The following is a 21,574-nucleotide window of genomic DNA, read 5'->3' as shown; positions in this document are numbered from 1 at the left end:
TCCGCGGAGGAAATGGGTGAGGAATACCACCCTCTCATGGGGCTCGGGGGTGGGGATGAGCTGTCCCTCATCTGGGAGCCGGTGCGCGATGTCGTCGGGCAGGTATCCGGCTCTCCTCAGTTTCTTGACGTCTCACTCCATGACGGAGGAGACCATCCACTTGCCTCCCGCTCCGGACATGGTTGGAGAAGGTTGAGATGGAAGTGAGGACTTGGGCGCTAGAGCTTGAGTGTGCGGGAGCGGATGAGCAGAGGAGGAAGAAGGCGTGGATAGAAAGGTGAATCCTTATCCCTTTATATGGGCAGACAAAACTAAGCGTCCCCACTTGCCTGGTAAAACTCGCTTATCCCCCAAGCGCCGTAATTAATGGCGCGGTTGGGTTACCCGTGCCCGTATTGATGAGAATCCCGTAATATGGGGACACGATCTCTGCTTTGACAAGACGTGTCGAAAAACTGCCTCGCGTTATGTGCGGGGCTGGTTAAAAGAAACGGTTCGAATAATCACTGGGCCATGATGTAACGCCATGTTGCCAAAACAAGCTAGCAGATTAGATCTACGAAAACATTATTCTCTCTACGATGGAATGTGGAACTTATTTTGCAGGGTCGGACACTATCCTCGTATTCAAATTCTTCTGTCATGTATTCAGAGAAGGAACCCGCCTTGCAATGCCGAAGACAATACTGTGCGCCGGACTCTCGTCATTGAAGCCTGGTTCAGGGGCTGCTGTGGGAGTCCTGGATTAGGGGTCTCCGGATAGCCGGACTATCTCCATTAGCCGGAATGTTAGACTATGAAGATACGAGATTGAAGACTTCATCTTATGTCCGGATGGGACTCTACTTGGCGTGGAAGGCAAGCTAGGCAATACGTATATGGATATCTCCTCCTTTGTAACCGACCTTGTGTAACCCTAACCCTCTCCGGTGTCTATATAAACCGAAGGGTTTCAGTACAACAATCACAACATACAATCATATCGTAGGCTAGCTTCTAGGGTTTAGCCTCTCTGATCTCGTGGTAGATCTACTCTTGTAACATCCATATCATCAATATCAATCAAGCAGGACGTAGGGTTTTACCTCCATCAAGAGGGCCCGAACCTGGGTAAAACTTCGTGTCCCTTGCCTCCTGTTACCATCCGGCCTAGACGCACAGTTCGGGACCCCCTACCCGAGATCCGCGGTTTTGACACCGACAGTGTGTCTGTGCACGATCAAGAGGGCGTGTCTCAAGAAGGGAAGAAAAAAACTACATAGATACAAGGAGCGGGAGAGAGAGATGTATGCGATGGTGGAAGCATGAGTGTGCGGGTGTATAAACCTATCTAGAGGCTAGCTAGTCGCTAAATGTTTGTGAGAGAAATACGAGTCGGGGTGTGAAAGCGAGAGTTTTGTGTGTGTGAAAGAGAGACGGTAGTCGGGAAGGGGAGTGGAAACAGGAGTTGTGTGTGTGTGTCTAGGAGAGAGAGAGAGAGAGGAGATGATAGTCGAGGTTGTCTGATTGGTAAACAAAGGAAAAATGTCAGTCTAGGATGGAGACGAAAAGGAGACCGCAACAAATGTTGTGTCTACAGGAGAGAGAGAGAGAGTAATTTTAGTGGTATGAGTCATATGTAGAGACATATAGGGTGTGTGAGAGAATCACATACAGAGAAAGACAAAGTGAAAGACGAGTGGAGACTGTGTGTGTGGCGGTGAAAAAGAAAGCTTAGGTACCGAGTGATACCAGATAACAGTAGAGACGTGAGAGATAATGAAAACCGTGTAATGTATAATGATAGGGAGAGTGTGACACTTCTCAAGGGAGACGTCGAGAGACCATGTTTGCGAGGATAGGAGAAACATGAAGTGAGCATGCAGGTGAGCTAGAGAAAAGAGAGTGATAGCTACCTGAAGGAGCATGGATGCGACAGAGATGGGCGTGAAAGGAGTGAACAAAAAAGGGATTCAAATATTTGAATTCGAGATGATGATACATGTAATCCATACTCGAACCAAAATTGATCTATCAAACATGCATACTCATATGAATTCACGCACATCTATGTTATTTAATATGTAGATATTACTGATCCATACATTTTAGTAGAACATAATTTGGTTAAATTTTTTCAAATTCAACCTTAAGATTTCGAGATCGTTGTATTTGTAAATCATATTATACATATAAAGGAGCAGAATTCTTTGTTGTGCTTTTGAAAGTATATATAAAAAATGATGTATATAGAATGTAATTCCAATTGAAAATGGATCCCGCCCAAAAAAATAGAATACAAACGGGATTCCGCACTCTACAAAATTTGAACGAAGCGGGGAAAGTCGCAGTAACCGCCCGAAACCAAAATCTGCGAGATGGAAATCACTACTGCCTATCCCTGCCACGCAAAGCCTATCTGCTGGATTTCTATAGGTTTTGATAGAGGTAGGTTTGTAATTTCACCCAAACGTGACGTAACCGCCTCTCACCCAGATTCATCCACGGTGGGCGCCAAAACACAATGTGTCCTCGGCCAAAATTGACTCCCTCCCCGATTCATATTCATACACGGTGGGCGCCAAAAACAAACTCTCGTCGGCAAATATTCGGTGTTTGCGAGATTACCGTCCTATTCCCAACCGACTAATGTTGTTGTGATGTAGTAGAAATTTGAAACGGGGGCTAAGTTTGTAAATTTCCTCGCATTTGAGACAAGCCTGCCCTGAATACATGGTTCCCCTTCCTCTCTACCTCCCTTTTCCCCATTCGTACTCCGTGGGCGCCAAAACACCCTCTCCACCCCACCCTCCTCCGTCCGCCGCCGTCCGCCACCCCATCCACCGCCGTCCTCCTCCACCATGCCAGAGCTAATACCCCGACGCCGTTGTCCATTACAAGAGATCGACCTCTCTCATCCATGGCTTCAGACCGGGATCCTTGCATCCCGTCCTCTCGCTTCATCCCCGCCGTCGTCCACCTTGCCGGCGCCGCTCCTACGACCGTCTCGTCCACCGCGCCCCGCCGCCACCGTCTACCCTCCTAGATCTGCTTCCACACCGCCGACAGCCATCTCTACCGCAACACCGTCAAATTCTCAGCAGATGCATACACGGCACCGCACCAGAGGCGGTACTCTTTCATATCTCCTCAACTTATTTATCGCAGCAAGAAAATAGATCGCCACTGATTTACTCTGACTTCTTGTCTTGGTTGCGAAGTTGCCTTTGTCCGGTTTGCACCTTCAGATCCGCCATGGCACGCTCAACACTATACTCCCAATGCTTATGGTTTTCCCCTTTTATATTCCACACTAGTTAAATCACAGTAGACTAAATTTCAAAATTGGGTCAGTCGATTTTTCAGAGCTCGCCGGAGTTTGCTGGTGCGATCGAAGGGGCTCGGGTGGTTGTGGGGCCTCGCCGAACGAAGAAAACTCGACATGGGTGGGGGTTGGGGCGGGGGTGGGGTGGGGTTGGTGGAGGAACATAGGCGGTGGGGGCCGGTGGTCCAGCCGGCGGCCCGTGCGGTGTTTTGTATGGGAAGAATCAGAGACAAGGAAGAAGAAGGGTTAGGAGACGTAGGATCTTCATCCAACCGCTCGAAATGGTCGAGAGACAGCTGGGAGTTGCATTCTTTTTTTTGAGGGGAGTTGCATTCTTAATGCGCTCTGGTTCATCATGTGTGGGCACTACACAACCAACATTTTATTATCCAAAATCTACTTGCTCTTCTTTACCATGTTCCTCTTTCGTTCTTCTTTAATATGTACTCTCTCTGTTCCTAAATACAAGTCTTTGTATAGATTCCACCATGGACTACATATGGAGCAAAATGAGTGAATCTACACTCTAAAATGTATCTGGATACATCTATATGTGATCCATACTGGAAATCTCTACCAAGACTTATATTTTGGAACGGAGGGAGTATGATAGTAGTACAGTATGTTCCTTGTATTGAAGATGAGCAGGGACATTTGCAGTGTAGAGGTCTATACGGTCGGTTGTGATGGACACTTTGAGCCTCTTTGATTCGTAGGATGTTGTAAACATAGGAATAGGATTTGTAGTGGCCTTCCCACTTGAATCCTATAAGAATAGCAAGGAAATGCGGGGAGTTGTCTCGCCTTTGAGAGTTATACTGATATTAACAGTACCGCACCTTCACTTGAAGAGAGCTGGTATCCGAAGCCTTTCTAGCCGTACCGGCAATACTAGCACATATATTCCAGCAAGTTCCACTTTGCTGATTTTACTCTGATGCTTAAGGTTTTCCCGTTATATCTACACTATGATCTGTGTAGCTGCTTTGTGTCGCACTAGCAGCAGTCCACTCTTGAAGCTAAACACTGCAATGACTTACAAAATTGGCACCAAGGCATTGAGTGCCATTCTGGATGCAATGAAACTCATACGCTCCCCACCTGTTGATTCTTGTTCAAAATATGATCCTAATGACTATTCTAACCTCGAGGAGTGAAAGGCAGATGGCCTGTCCTGTTCACCCATAGTGCCTGTTCTAATTTGGCAATGTTTTATTGATTGCGGGTATGTTGCATATGTTGTCTTGCATTTCTTCTACTTTGTTGCACCGCCACCTGCTTAGTTTACTCATCATATATGTCGAGATGCCATGCCCATCCATTATCAATACATACTCCATCTGTCATCATACCATGTTTTTCCACTCAAATGTTGTTCTTGTGCATCAGACATCAAAAAGGAAGAGGGTGATTGCCAAACCTGAAGGAGCACCAGCAAAGTCCTTGAAAAACGTGGTGGTGCCGGAGAAATCAGACAGCAACCCACTTATATTGGCTATACAACCAGTGACACAAAACGTAGGACCGACTCTAGCAGACTGTACCCATACTTCACTGGCCACACCACTAGCCCCACCACACAGGACCTGCACTCCAGCAAAAGGTATACCGATTTCATTTGCCATAGCACCAGCTGTACCACAGAAAAATCCCACTCCAGCAAGTCCACTAACCGAAGACCTATCCCAACTGCAGAGATGGCCAATTCCTGCAGATTGGAACCCCATTCCATTTATTCCCAGTTGAAAAGACAATGCTTTCAATGTTGTTAGGGACTACGTGCATATATTCCCATCATGGGAAGATTATTGTGAAGACAAACACCATTTTCACATCTTCCTCTCCAACTTACGTGTAAGTGCTATTATTCATGGTTATTATTTTCCTATTTCTGCTGATTGAACACATCAATGATTTACATTACATTGTTGTAACTAGGCGAGGGTCAATCTGGATAGTCATGACAAGCAAAGCTTTCTTGTGCTTTTCAAGGAAGCATTGCAGCAGTATCAGTGTTACCTGAGGAGATCACACTTTGACGGCAAGTCTATAAACGAATTTCCGATGAAGTCTCATGTGCTAAATTTAGAAGACATTGAATGGAAAAACCTTGTTATGCACTGGTCTCGTTCCCAGGATGAGGTATTGTCTATGAAATCACATGACAATTTGAACTTCTACTTTTCCACATGTGCCTTACGGATCTTTTTTGCAGGAACTGCTCGAAGAAGAATTCCGGTTTGACAAGAACGACAGGATATCGCAAATATGATGTCCACTGCCTTGCTCTTGTTAGTACCTGTTGTCATGTATCACTGTACTTGCATACCTACCTGGTTCATTATGTGACAGCAGTATGCATGATAGCTTGCTTATCAATTGTTCGCTCCAAATTATCTGATATGTATGAATGGTTACATTAGTGTAGAATATATCAAATGCCAATGTTTTTAAGCTCTGCATTGTTCTTGTAAGTACGTGCTGTCCTTTATCAGTGTACTTATAATGACAGGTAGTTGTTCATGTACCATCACTCTGCAGCTTATTTACCTTTGCCCTCCATTTTCTACACATCAGATCTATATTTACTCTTACCATAAGGTTGGTACTAAAGAAGTTTAGCTGTGCATTGCTCTTGGCTGTACCTTTTGCCTATATCGCTGCACTTACATTTATAGCTACTTGGTTATGTAGCATCACTCTTCATCTTATCTTAAATATTCTCCATTTTTTGTATATTATCACATCTATATTTACTCTTAACAAAATGTAGAATAAAGGCAATGCTTTTGAAGAAGATTCTGTGGTAAACTTCTTGAATTGCCCCCCCCCCATCAGCATGGACAAGGCCTTTATAGAGCCTGTCTTCACCAATAATGTAAGTTTGTCCATCTCAAGCCTTCAAACTTTGTTGTATATATTTGGTTAGGCATGACTGCAACAGCTCTTTATTTTTGGTGTTTGCATCAAATTGCTTATTTAAAGATTATTATGTAGTTCATAAACAAAAGTTTGTCCTTTCTCAATTTAAGTTTTTAGTTGTACAACCAAGTTCCTTCTTCATACCATGTAAATTAAACTATACAGAGCAAGTGATCTTCTTTTGCACTGCATGTATGCTTCTGTTCTTCATCCGTAATCCAGTGGTGTGGTGAACCTACCCACTACAGCACAATGTCATATTTTGCAATGTCTTAACTATGAACAATGTCATATCATTCTACTATTATTTAAACCGTCTCTTTATTTGCCAATCTGAAATGGTATAAATTGATAGCACACTAACCATTGATACTTATGAGTTCTTGATCTATAATCCAGTGGTGTCGTGAAGCTGCCAACTCCTTCACAATGTCATTTCCTGCCATGTCTTGACCTGAACAATACCATATTGTGTTAATGCAATTTTAAACTGTGTCACTTTATTCGTCAGTAAGAAATGTGATGAATTGTCAGCACTGATACTTTTATGTGCAAAACCTGTCATCTGTCTGCTTGTTTATCTTTCAGAGTGAGAAAGATATAAGTGTTGAACAAGCGCAGTCTCATCATATTGCTCAGCTGCTTGCGCTGCAGCTCCCCAGCAGGGCTAACCTTTCTTGAACTCTATTGAACTGCTGTCTATTTTGTATATTATTTTGTCGGCGTGTTTATTTGCACTGGTGGCGATCTTTGATGACCAGTGTATGTAATATGTTGTCTGCTTGTGCTTTATTATCATAGTGGCGAACTTTGATGCCCAGTGGATGTAATATATTGTAATTTCTTTATTGTATAGTCTAGGTTTTTTCTTATTCACGATGCTGCAGTTATTTTACTGTATATATATCCTATCTTCGCAGTAAACCGGCCAAACCGTAAAATTACGGTACATAATCGGGCCGTCATGCAATCACGATGTAGGTTGGGCCTGAAATGTGTCGAACAGCTCACGGGCTGGCAGCAGCCCGAAATGAACCCCGGCACATGATTGTGCGAATCAAATCACGGGCTTTTAACAGGCCAAAATTGTCTCGGTCCTTGTTTGGCCCAATCAGATATCGGCTGCGAGCAGGCCGGATGCAAACCGGGCCGTAGTTAGGCCCAACTATATGACGGGCTTTTAACAGGCCGAAATTAATATAGGGCCGAAATGTTAAACGGGCCCTTAACCGGCCAAGACTAATATCAGGCCGAATTACTAAGTGGGCCTTTAGCAAGTGGGCCCAAAAGCATAGTGTCCAGTTGACGGGCCGAATCTGATATGGGTCATAATTGATCCCAAAGCCTCTTGAAGGACTGGACCTGATCTGGGCCATAATTTGGCCCAGAACATGGTAGGCTTTTAACGGGACGGATCTCATATGGGCCACTATTAGGCCCGGAGCGTGGCAGGCCATTAATGGACCGGATCAAATATGGGCCGGCATTTGGCCCAAAACATGGCAGCCAGTTAATGGGCCGGCCTACTAGGGTCCTCAAAATCTTGTGGGCCTATAGCTGGGTCGGCCCATTAATTTCGGCGAAATCTCGTGGGCCTTTAGCTGGGCCGGCCCATTATGATCCACAAGAATCTTGTGGGCCTTTACCTGGGCCGGCCCATTATGGCACACAAAAATCTTGTGGGCCTTTACCTGGGCCGGCCCATTATGGCCCACAAAATCTTGTGGGCCTTTAGCTGGGCCAGCCCATTATGGTTTGCAAAATCTCGTGGGCCTTTAGCTGGGCCGGTCCATTATGGTCCGCAAAATCTTGTGGGCCTTCAGTTGGGCCGGCCCATTTAAACTTGATGGGCCGGTCCATGTGTCAACATATCATAGGCGCGTCTCGCCCATTGGATGAGCGACACCTGTGCCAACGCGGACCTGACACGTGTCTCCTCCAGCCAATGATGATTTTACACGTGGAAAATCCCCATTGGTCGGGGCTGTTAACGGGTTATCGAATCCAAAACCTGTCCCGATAGCTTAACGGCGTTCCGTTATGGTGGATGCCACGTGTCGGTCACCCTTGACGAAAGCACTTCCGTGACGCGTGATTTATCGTCATGGAAGTGGACACTTCCGTGATGATAATTTTGGTAATGTCATGGAACACTTCTACAACAGCACATGTATAACTATCTTGATTCTGTCATAAAATTGTCATGGATGTACATGCATGACAGAAAACGCGACCTACTGTGACAAACATGTATCATCACGGAAGTGTATTTTTTTGTAGTGCATGCTCATCATTCAAAGATTTAGTGCCGAGCATTTTAATGCATTCTTCTTCTAATACTTTGGCACAATTTTCCTTTCCATCATACTCACGAAAGATATTAAAAAGATGAAACGTATGAGGCAAACTCAATTCCATATTTTTTTGTAGTTTTCTTTTATAAACTAAACTAGTGCTAAAACAAGAAACAAAAAGATTCTATTGCAAGATCTAAAGATATACCTTCAAGCGCTAACCTCCCTGGCAACGGCGCCAGAAAAGAGCTTGAAGTCTACTACACAAGCTTCTTCTTGTAGACGTTGTTTGGCGTCCAAGTGCAGAGGTTTGTAGGACAATAGAAAATTTCCCTCAAGTGGATGACCTAAGGTTTATCAATTCGTAGGAGGCTGTAACACCCCAGATATAACTTTCCCTATTTGTACTCCAACTCTTGCCGTTTCCGGCATTAAGTTATATTTATTTCCTCGGGTTCGGGTTTTGTCTCCATGTGTTGTTATCATTGTCATGCATTTCATATCATGTCATCATGTGCATTGCATTTGCATACGTGCTCGTCTCAGGCATTCGAGCATTTTTCCCGTTGTCCGTTTTGCATTCCGGCGCTTCGTTCTCCTCCGGTGGTCATTTCTAGCTTTCTTTCGTGTGTGGGGATTAAACATTTCCGGATTGGACCGAGACTTGCCAAGCGGCCTTGGTTTACTACCGGTAGACCGCCTGTCAAGTTTCGTATCATTTGGACTTCGTTTGATACTCCAACGGTTAACCAAGGGACTGAAAAGGCCTCGTGTGTGTTGCAGCCCAACACCCCTCCAATTTGGCACAAAACCCACCAAACTCTGCTCCATCATCTAGGAGCGTTCGATCACGATCGCGTGGCCGAAAACCGCACCTCATTTGGAGTCCTAGCTCCTCCTACCTATAAAAAGGCATCTTCCCCAAAAATCCCGGGTCATTCGCACCCTAACCCTAGCTCCCGGCTCATTCACGCGCCGAACACGTCCGCCCGCGCGCCGGACATCGCCGCCGCCCACTCCCGTTGCGCCATGTGGCGGCGCCGCACATCGCCGTCTCTCTCCCACCTCCAGCCCGCGCGGCCTGCGACCGGCCCCCGTGGCCCGGTTCCGCCACGCCGCCCCACGCGACGCCCCGCCGCCCTCGCCTCCTACTCCGGCAGCCCGCGCCGCCCTGCGCCATCGCCGCCGCCCGCCTTCGCCGCCCGCTCCGGCCGCCCCGCGCGCCCTTGCCGCCGGCCGCCGTGCCCGGCGCCGCCACCCTCCTCTCCCGCGCCGCCTCGGCGAGCTCCGGCCGCCGACGCCCCGTCTCCGGCGAGGTCCTCCCGGTCAACCTCAAAGGGCGCGCCGCCGATCTGGATCCGGTTCGCGATGAACAGTAAACCCTAGGAGGTGTTTTTTTTCACCAAGTCCTCAAATTCTCAGTCCATATGCACATGTTCGTAGCCCCATAACTTTGCATCCGTAGCTCCGATTCATGCATATAGCATATCAAAATGTTCATCTCAGAGAGTACATCATTTCATTCCATTTCATCATTTTCATTTGAGCTCATCTTGATGCCCGAAATGCTGTTAGAAGAGGGCTACTTGAGTTAATTGTCAGATCTGCTACTCCATTTAGGCTTTTGTCATTTTTGCCATGATTAATGTGTGCATGATATGCCCGTGAGTTCTACTTATGTTTTGTTAAGGGATTTGTTATCTTTCCAGAGGTGCAACCCATGTATTTTTAGGATGTGTGTGGTGACTTGTGCAAGCTTGCAAAGTGGTGCACTTGCTAATTCTGTTTTCAGGGACTTAGTGATTTCACTAAGTCCTAAAGCTGTTTATTTCATGTTGCCATATGTTCATGTTGTTTCCTAGTGATCCGTGGCTCTTTTGAGGATGATCAGTAAGGGAGTTTTGTTAATATTGTAGTGCTCTATCCATCCATGTCTTTGTTTGCATTTATGGAGCACCCTAGCTTGAGTCAATCGAGCTCTACTTTTGCTACTTTGTGAATCTGGGCAGATTGTCAACTTGTTTGCAATTTTGCCGGTGATGTTGTAGTTGATCCGTGCATGCTATGTTATTGTTCTTGCCATGTCTAGCTTGCATTTTGTGCCTTCTTAATGGATGTATGCTTGTCTTGCCATGACTTGCTCTGTAGTGAGTGTATCGAGCTCGTAAACATGCCTACTTGAGTTATATTTCAGCATGCGTCAGTTTTTCACTAAGTCTGAAACTAATTATGTTTTTGCTATGTTCACATGCTTGCAATTGTATTTTCTGATCCCTTTTGGCTCAAGGTCACTAAGGGACTTTTGTTAAGCTCTTTGAGTAGCTCCATGCCATGCTTTACTTTGCCATGTTCAGATCCTGTGGCATGTAGTTTTGTTGCTCCGAAGAGGGCTACATGATCTGAAATTCCAGACAAGTGTTGATTTCAGTAAGTCTTAGATCTGTTTGCCATTTGCATTTTTGCCATGCTTGTTTGAACCTGTTAATGGATGATTTGGCCGTAGCTCAGTGCTAGACTTTTGTTAAGCATCTTGTGTGCATCCCTGCCATGTATTTTTTTGTCATGTTTGGGTGTTGTAGCATGTTCATTTCATTGCATTTAGATGTCTACTTGCTGTAAATCGCAGACCGGTGTCATTTTTGAATCGCTTGCCATTTCCAAACCGTAACTCCGATTCCGGCGTTCTTTATATCGTTTTCAAGCGATTTCATCTCATCTTTCCAGTGGCACACTTGGATTTCCAAGTTGAGGCCAGGTTCATGCATTTCCTGTCATATCTTGCATTTTGCATCCCGCATCGCATCCCGCATAGCATATCATCTTTGTGTTGTGTTGTTTGAGTTTGCACGTGGTTGATTGTGTCCTTGTTGCTTCTTTGTCTTGTTTGGGTAGAGCCGGGAGACGAGTTCACTAACAAGGAGCCCGTTGAGTTTGCTTTCGAGGATCCAGTCAACTCTGACAACTGTGCAGGCAAGATGATCATACCCTCGAAATCACTACTATCTTTGCTATGCTAGTTTGCTCGCTCTTTTGCTATGCCATTTCTACGATGCCTACCACTTGCTTGCAAGCCTCCCAAATTGCCATGTCAAACCTCTAACCCACCAATGTCCTAGCAAACCGTTGATTGGCTATGTTACCGCTTTGCTCAGCCCCTCTTATAGCGTTGCTAGTTGCAGGTGAAGATTGGAGGCCGTTCCTTGTTGGAACATATATTTTACTTGTTGGGGATATCATTATATTGCTATGCTATCTTAATGCATCTATATACTTGGTAAAGGGTGGAAGGCTCGGCCTCTCGCCTAGTGTTTTGTTCCACTCTTGCCGCCCTAGTTTCCGTCACATCGGTGTTATGTTCCCGGATTTTGCGTTCCTTATGCGGTTGGGTTATAATGGGAACCCCTTGATAGTTCGCCTTGATTAAAGCTTTTCCAGCAATGCCCAACATTGGTCTTACCATTCGCCACCTAGCCTTTTCTTTCCCTTGGGTTCTGCAGACTCAAGGGTCATCTTATTTTAACCCCCCCCCGGGCCAGTGCTCCTCTAAGTGTTGGTCCCACCGAGCGATGTCCGGGGCTACCAGGGGCAACTCTGGGCTGGCCTACCCGACGTCTTGCTCATCTGAGTGTGCCCTGAGAAAGAGATATGTGCAGCTCCTATCGGGATTTGTCGGCACATTCGGGCGGTGTTGCTGGACTTGTTTTAACCTGTCGAAGTGTCTTGAATTACCGAGATACCGAGTCTGATCGGAATGTTTTGGGAGGAGGTCTATTCCTTCGTTGACCGTGAGAGCTTGTCATGGGCTAAGTTGGGACTCCCCTGCAGGGATTTGAACTTTCGAAAGTCGTGCCCGCGGTTATGGGTAGATGGGAATTTGTTAATGCCCGGTTGTAGATAACTTGAACCTTAATTAATTAATATGAATCAACTGAGTGTGTTACCGTGATGGCCTCTTCTCGGCGGAGTCCGGGAAGTGGACACGGTGTTGGAGTAATGTTTGCGCAGGTTGCTCTCTAGTTTCTCACTCGCACTTTGCCTCCTCTTCTCGCTCTCTTTTGCGAATAAGTTAGCCACCATATTTGCTAGTCGCTTGCTGCAGCTCCACTCATATTTATCTTGCCATTCCTATAAGCTTAAATAGTTTTGATCGCGAGGGTGCGAGATTGCTGAGTCCCTGTGGCTCACAGATTACTATTACACCAGATGCAGGGCCCGATGATTCCGCTCCAAGAGACGCGTATGAGCTCAAGTGGGAGTTCGACGAAGACTCTCAACGTTACTATGTTTCCTTTCCCGATGATCAGTAGTGGTGCCCAGTTGGGGGTGAACAGGACCGTTGTCGCATGTTGGGTTCTCTTTTATTTTGGCGCCGTAGTCGGGCCATGAGTGTTTCGATGATGTAATGTTATTTATGTACTTGATTGATGTGGCAAGTGTAAGCCAACTATGTTATCTCCCCTTTATTATTTATATTACATGGGATGTTGTGAAGATTGCCTAACTTGCGACATATGCCTTCAATGCGATTATGCCTCTAAGTCGTGCCTCGACACGTGGGAGATATAGTCGCATCGAGGGTGTTACAGAGGCGTAGGATGAAGATGGTCTCTCTCAAGTAACCCTGCAACCAAATAACAAAGAGTCTCTTGTGTCCCCAACACACCCAATACAATGGTAAATTGTATAGGTGCACTAGTTCAGCGAAGAGATGGTGATACAAGTGGTATATGGATGGTAGATAAAGGTTCTTGTAATCTGAAAATATAAAAACAGCAAGGTAACTAATGATAAAAGTGAGCACAAACAGTATTGCAATGCGTTGAAACAAGGCCTAGGGTTCATACTTTCACTAGTGCAAGTTCTCTTAACAATAATAACATAATCGGATCATATAACTTCCCCTCAACATGCAACAAAGAGTCACTCCAAAGTCACTAATAGCGGAGAACAAACGAAGAGATTGTGGTAGGATACGAAACCACCTCAAAGTTATCCGTTCTGATCGATCTATTGAAGAGTCCGTAGTAAAATAACATGAAGCTATTCTTTCCGTTCAATCTATCATAGAGTTCTACTAGAATAACACCTTAAGACACAAATCAACCAAAACCCTAATGTCACCTAGATACTCCAATGTCACCTCAAGTATCCGTGGGTATGGTTATACGATATGCATCACACAATCTCATATTCATCTATTCAACCAACACAAAGAACTTCAAAGAGTGCCCCAAAGTTTCTACCGGAGAGTCAATTCGAAAACGTGTGCCAACCCCTATGCATAAGTTTACGAGGTCACGGAACTCGCAAGTTGATCACCAAAACATACATCAAGTGGATCACGTGATATCCCATTGTCACCACAGATAAGCACATGCAAGACATACATCAAGTCTTCTCAAATCCTTAAAGACTCAATCCGATAAGACAACTTCAAAGGGAAAACTCAATTTATCACAAGAGAGTAGAGGGGGAGAAACATCATAAGATCCAACTATAATAGCAAAGCTCGCGATACATCAAGATCGTACCACCTCAAGAACATGAGAGAGAGATCAAACACATAGCTAATGGTACATACCCTCAACCCGAGGGTGGACTACTCCCTCCTCATCATGGGGAGCACCGGGATGATGTAGATCGCCACCGGAGAGGGATTTCCCCCTCCGGCAGGGTGCCGGAACGGGTCTAGATTGGTTTTCGGTGGCTACGGAGGCTTCTGGCGGCGGAACTCCCGATCTATTCTGTTCTCCGAAGTTTTTAGGGTATATGGATATATATAGGAGGAAGAAGTACGTCGATGGATCTCCATGCTGTCCACGATGCAGGGGGTGCGCCCAGGGGGGTGGGCGCGCCCCCACCCTCATGGGCAGCCCAGGACTCTCCTGGTCCATCTCCGATACTCCGTGGGCTTCTTCTGGTCCAAAAACAAGTTCCGTGAAGTTTCAGGTCAATTGGACTCCATTTGACTTTCCTTTTCTGCAATACTCTAAAACAAGGAAAAAACAGAAACCGGGACTGGGCTCTAGGTTAATAGGTTAGTCCCAAAATCATATAAAATAGTATATAAATGCATATAAAACATCCAAGGTTGATAATATAATAGCATGGAACAATCAAAAATTATAGATACGTTGGAGACGTATCAGCTACCTCTACATCTACCTTCGGGATTAGTTTTAGACCTAAATAATTGTTATTTGGTGCGAGTGTTAAGCATGAACATTATACCTGGATCTTGTTTTATGTGAGACGGTTATTCATTTAAATCAGAGAATAATGGTTGTTCTATTTATATGAGTAATATCTTTTATGGTCATGCACCCTTGATGAGTGGTATATTTTTACTAAATCGTGATAGTAGTGATACACATGTTCATAGTATTGAAGCCAAAAGATATAAGTTTAATAATGATAGTGCAACATATTTGTGGCACTGCTGTTTAGGTCATATTGGTGTAAAGCGCATGATGAAACTCCATGCTGATGGAATTTTGGAATCACTTGATTATGAATCACTTGATGCTTCCGAACCATGCCTCATGGGCAAGATGACTAAAACTCCGTTCTCCGGAACAATGGAACGAGCAACAGACTTATTGGAAATAATACATACTGATGTATGCGGTTTGATGAGTGTTGATGCTCGTGGTGGGTATCATTATTTTATGACCTTCACAGATGATTTGAGCAGATATGGTTATATCTACTTGATGAAACATAAGTTTGAAACATTTGAAAAGTTCAAAGAATTTCAGAGTGAAGTGGAAAATCATCGTAACAAGAAAATAAAGTCTCTATGATCTGATCGTGGAGGAGAATATTTGAGTTACGAGTTTGGTCTTCATTTGAAACAATGTAGAATACTTTCGCAACTCACGCCACCTGGAACACCACAACGTGATGGTGTGTTCGAACGTCATAACCTCACTTTGTTAGATATGGTGCGATCTATGATTTCTCTTACTGATTTACCGCTATTGTTTTGGGGTTATGCTTTAGAGATGGCTGCATTCACGTTAAATAGGGCACCATCAAAATCCGTTGAGATGACACCTTATGAACTGTGGTTTGGCAAGAAACCCAAGTTGTCGTTTCTTAAAGTTTGGGGTTGTGATGCTTATGTGAAAAAGCTTCAACCTGATAAGCTCGAACCCAAATCGGAGAAATGTGTCTTCATAGGATACCCAAAGGAGACTGTTGGGTACATGTTCTATCACAGATCCGAATGCAAGATATTCGTTGCTAAGAATGGATCCTTTCTAGAGAAGGAGTTTATCTCAAAAGAAGTGAGTGGGAGGAAAGTAGAACTTGATGAGGTAATTGTACCTGCTCCCTTATTGGAAACTAATTCATCATAGAAATCAATTCCAGTGATTCCTACACCAGTAAGTGAGGAAGCTAATGATGATGATCATGAAACTTCTGATCAAGTTGCTACCGAACCTCGTAGGTCAACTAGAGTAAGATCCGCACCAGAGTGGTACGGTAATCCTGTTCTGGAAGTCATGTTACTTGACCATGATGAACCTACAAACTATGAGGAAGCGATGATGAGCCCAGATTCCGCAAAATGGCTTGAGGCCATGAAATCTGAGATGGGATCCATGTATGAGAACAAAGTGTGGACTTAGGTTGTGAAAGTGTGTTATATCGACTAGAGGGGGGTGAATAGGCGATTTTTATGAAAGTCTTCAAAACGTGGAAGTTATGAAGACAAACGATAGAAATAAACCTATTACCCTGCAGCGGAAGGTAGACTACACTAGGCAAGCCATAGTCAAGTATTCAATAGAGTGAAAGCACAATGACTAATAGCAGTAATGTAGTAAGGATCAGGTAGGAAGATATTATGAAGCCAAACAGAACACGCAGTCACTCAGTGAAGATAAAAGATAGTGCAATCATACAATGACTTCACAAGGAGTAACAGTAAGTAAAGAGAAGGGAAGGATGAAACCAGTGACTCGTTGAAGACAATGATGTGTTGGACCAGTTCCAGTTGCTGTGACAACTGTACGTCTGGTTAGGGCGGCTAGGTATTTAAACCTGAGGACACACAGTCCCGGACACCCAGTCCTGAACACGCAGCTCAGGACACCCAGTCCTCACCGTATTCCCCTTGAGCTAAGGTCACACAGACCTCGCCCAATCACTCTGGTAAGTCTTCAAGGTAGACTCCCAAACCTTCACAGACTTCGTTCACCGGCAATCCACAATGTCTCTTGGATGCTCAGAACGCGACGCCTAACCGGCTGGAGGATTCACAGTCCTCAAGTGTAATAAGTCTTCAGATCACACAGACAAGAAGACTTAAGTGATGCCTAATTCTCTTTGGCTCTGGGTGGTTAGGGCTTTATCCTCGCAAGGAATTCTCTCTCAAAGGCTTCGAGGTGGGTTGCTCTCAAACGACAAAAGCCGTACTACTAACTCTGAGCAGCCAACCGTTTATGGTTGTAGGGGGTGGGCTATTTATAGCCACTAGGCAACCCGACCTGATTTGTCCGAAATGACCCTGGGTCACTAAGGAACTGACACGTGTTCCAACGGTCAGATTTCAAACTCACACGGCAACTTTACTTGGGCTACAAGCAAAGCTGACTTGTCCGACTCTGGACAAGATTCGCTCTCATAGTCTTCACTCGAAGACATAGGTTTTGGTTAAGCATCACTTCAGTCATTCTGACTGGTTCTCTTGGACCCCACTTAACAGTACGGTGGTTCCTATGACTCAACAAAGAAGAAAAAGAACTACGAAAGATCTAAGTCTTCGAGCTCCATAGGCTTCATGCGATGTCTTCTCTTGTCATAGTCTTCAATGTGAATATCTTCATATACCACCTTTGACTTCAATGTCTTCATACATTTTTAGGGGTCATCTCTGGTAGGAAAACCGAATCAATGAGGGACTTCTACCTGTGTTATCCTGCAATTCTCACAAACACATTAGTCCCTCAACTAGGTTTGTCGTCAATACTCCAAAACCAACTAGGGGTGGCACTAGATGCACTTACAATCTCCCCCTTTTTGGTGATTGATGACAAACTAGTTGAAGTTTTCAACGGGGAATATAATATGTGAAATTGTAAAGGATAAGGAATTGTCTTCATAAGTTGCAAGGGCTCCCCCTGAAGATGTGCATATAAGTAATTTGCTTTTGGAATGCAAATGCACATGGCAGGTTGTGCTTGTGGAGATCCTCTTCAACTTATGATGACAATCCACTATGCATGTGAAGGTATGTGAAGATAATGACATGCATAATGGAAAATGGACGTCTGCAAAATGATCTAAGTGCGGAATTTATCGTCGCACATGCGGAATTTATCATCGCATCACAAAGTGGCAAATAAGTAGCAGACGACCATCGAGTTTAAGTGTTACAACTCAAAGAACCAAATGTATCAAAACGAGAGTTGTAAACACGAAGCAAAATATAAAGCACCCGCCCATATGGACCCGCTTGAAGACTATCAAACTCATATGCTTCTCCCCCTTTTGTCAGTAAGGACCAAAAAGGTTTGAAGACATAGAGCATCTACTCGTTCCCATGAAGAGTAGGTGAAGCAGCAGGGTCGTTGGTGGTGTTTGGCGGTGCAGAAGAGCTTGGAGCAGTGTCGAAGCGTGCTGAAGGAGGTGGCGGTGAAGTAGCATCGTCTTCATCCTCGATCACTCTGGCATTCACAGTTGCAGCAGAGGAAGAGAACTCAGAGTCTTCAAGAGATGGAGTTCGTCGCAGCACTTCCCTTCGAGGAGGTGTGGAGTCAAACTTGAAGCACTCAGAGAAGCCATTCTCTTGAAGATCATCTTCAGAACACATCAGCGTCAGCCCTTTCCATGTGCGTTGAGAGGTTTCATGGGTAACAAAGGCATTCTTGGTGGCAAGATTGCGAATGCGATTAACATCCACCAAGAGGCTTTGCATTTGACGCTTCAGCCAGTCATGATGCCTATCCTGTTTCTGATGAAGAGCCACAAGAAGCTCTCGGTCATTGAGAACACGAGTGCGCTTCTTGGGTCGTGGGGCAGTTGTACTGTCAGTGGCTTCAGTGAGAGCAGGATGCGGTGCACGTGTAGTGCCAGCCAAAGGATACACACAAGTGACTGCTTCAACTCCTTCAATGTTCTGAGAAAAACTTTGATGCTCTGCATTCTGAAGACTTAGAGGTTCCTTGGCAGGCTCAGGATAGATGGCTTCAATAGACATATCCACATCAGGCAGAAAAATCCCATGATTGCGAGCAGATGGCTGATATGAGATAGCGGAGTGAAGTTTGATCAGCCGCATTACCCATGGGGCGTAGAACTTCAAGCCAAACAGATCAGAGCCTGATGCAACAAGTTGGCAAATGAAGAAGTCCTGTGCATTGAAGCATTTTCCATGAAGAATATAGAAGACCAAAGTCTTCATTGCACCTTCCAGCTTGGCATGTGGAGAGTGCCCTTTGATGGGCCAGAGAGTTCGCCTTATGATGTGATAAATAGTCCTTGGCAGATACTCTAGGTCTTCAACAAAGAACTCTTTGGGATATGCAGCATCTTGGGGTAATGGCTTCATCATACTGAGCATCTGACTCATGTTAGGTTCAGGCTTCTGAAAGATGCTCTCCACAGCTTCACTGTGAAGTTGACAGCCAGATTCGTAGAGATCGCCGGGAGTGGGTAGACCAGTGAGCTCAATGATGTCAAAGGCTTTGGCTTCGTGATGAACGTTTCCTGTCATCCACTCCAGGACCCAAGTCTTCGGATCTCTGTTATACCCGCGGATGTGAAGTGTGGCATAGAATTGGAGCAGCAACTCTTCATTCCAATGCTCTTGGTAGTGACGAACGGCAGCAATCCAACCTCTTGAAGCAATCCAGAGCTTCTTCCAGACAGGGCAGACCAGCTATTGCTTCAATGTCAAGACGCTTGTGTGGAAGATGTGACTTGATTGTAAAGAATGCAGGAGTAATAGCTTCGCTGCGGATAGCTCCAGAACGATCAGATGATATTCTTCCCTTGAGTAGGGGTTCCTGGAGCTATTGAAGAATGTGTTGTCTGCTCTGAAGCCATTGATATTGAAGGATCCAGGTGCTGATGCAGGACCTGGGAACCTGGGCAATCTTGGGATTGGCTTCTGTACCTGAGGCCATGTGCTCAACATGATAGTCGAACTGAGGACCGCAGCAGGCGCAAGGGAACAGAAGCAGTGGGATCAGTGGCTTCACTGACTTCTGGTGCTTTTGTTGGTGAGGGCTCCACATTAGTTCAGCCATGACAACGTTAGTGGCTTCATGGTGTTGGTGGTGGCAGCCTCAAGATTTTCAACCTCCACTTGACGAGCTGGAGGGTCGGTCACAACACGTTCTCCTCGAGAACCGCTTCTTGGTGGGACAGGGGAGTAGCAGCTTGTGGGACTTCTTCTTCATCGGCTGATGCAGCCGGAATGTCTTCAGCAGCTTCAGCTTCAGACGCAGAGACTGAGGCCTTGGTCCTTTGCGAAGCCTGCGCAAGCAGGCGACGCCTGTGGAGTTGGAGTTGGCTGGGCCTCAAAGTCTTCTTCCTCTTGTGGCGATCAGCCCATGAAGCATCCTGAGCAATTGGCGTCAGAGGACGACCAATGCTGATGAGTTCGTGTGCTCGGGCTGAGGAAGGACTGCACCATCTTCTACATGGTCATGGTGACCAATGTCTTCAGCAGCGATGGGATCAGCTGCTGGAAAGTCTTCAGCTTCATGAGCCTCTGTGAAAGCAGGCTCATGGATTTCATTGTTGTTCAGCGTCAGGACGAACCATGGAAATGGGTTCAACAATCAAGGCTCTGTGGGAGCAGCCCGTTCTTTCTTGGTCTTCCTCTTCTTCTTGGAGGGGGCAGTAGGAGAGGCTTCAGGATGTTTCCTCTTCCTGGCTTCAGCCTCAGCAGTCCTTGTCTTCTTCAGCTCTGAAGCGGTTGACCGGCTTTTGGCTTCGAGCCAGTCATTCTAGTTGGGAAGACAATGGGATCTGCTTCCTGCCTTGGTGCGTCAGGTTCAGCCATAGCGGGCTTCTTCTTCTTCTTTGCAGCCATCCTGGGGTCGATGCCAGGACGCCCAAGGGCCTTGCGCTTCTCAGCCTCATTGTAGGCTTGCACACATCTGTCAGCCAGACTCTTCATGCGCTCACGAGAACCCTGAGCTTCTGCACGTTTCTTGAGAAAGGCTTCCTTGAGCTCGTGCAGCATAATCTTGAAGTTCTTCACCTCTTGCACGCTGAGCTTGGCCATATGCTTCTTGAACTGAGCCTTTTCATAGTCAATCTTTTGCTTCAGTTCAACAATGCGCTGGGCATAGCTAGCTCTGAAGCAATGGCGCCATGGAAGGCGACACTGAGGCCAATGGGTAGTTGCAGATCTTCGAAGCTGATGTTTGGCGTGTCAAACCACTCATCAATGAAGTTGTGGATGATTGTTACATCAAAGAGAGGCAGATCATTGAAGATTTCTGCTTCTTCTTTGCTCTTGATGAGTTGCTCAAGAGCGTCATCTGCAAGATCTTCATCACTTGACAGATCAATGGCATCATTGCGCAGAATGGCAGCAGCTGTTAGCTCTTGGCCGGTGTGTGGCAGAGGCATCTTGACCTTCTGGGGCTTGGAGATGCGTGACAAATCTTCAGACTGCACACTGTCTTCAGGAGGTGCAGTTGCCAGTGGCTTCGCCCGTGAGATTTTTGGCAGAGGCAGGCTTTGAAGCTTTTGGCTGCTTCAGTTCTTTGGCTTCGGCGCAGGCGCTTCATCTGATTCAGCGTCATCTGCAGGCTCATTCACGGCTGTCCCTTGAACCAAGATATGGGTGATGAGACCTTCAAGGTTGTAGAAAGGACCGACGACATTGGGTTCACATCACGGTGCCGTCAGCCCTTGGAGCAGAGGACCAGGGTTGAAGTCTAGTCCCAATGTCTTCTTGTTCTGCTTCGCTGAGTTCTGGGCAAACTGGAAGTTGCGCTTGAACAGATTGTCGTCACGACACCATAGCAGGACGATGGGTCAGCATCCGCAGGCTGTGGTCCACGGACCATGCAGGGATAGAAGCCTT

The sequence above is a fragment of the Triticum aestivum genome, chromosome 2A, assembly GCF_018294505.1.
Source record: "Triticum aestivum cultivar Chinese Spring chromosome 2A, IWGSC CS RefSeq v2.1, whole genome shotgun sequence".
NCBI classification, from domain to species: domain Eukaryota; kingdom Viridiplantae; phylum Streptophyta; class Magnoliopsida; order Poales; family Poaceae; genus Triticum; species Triticum aestivum.
Note: the sequence above shows the minus strand (reverse complement) of the source record.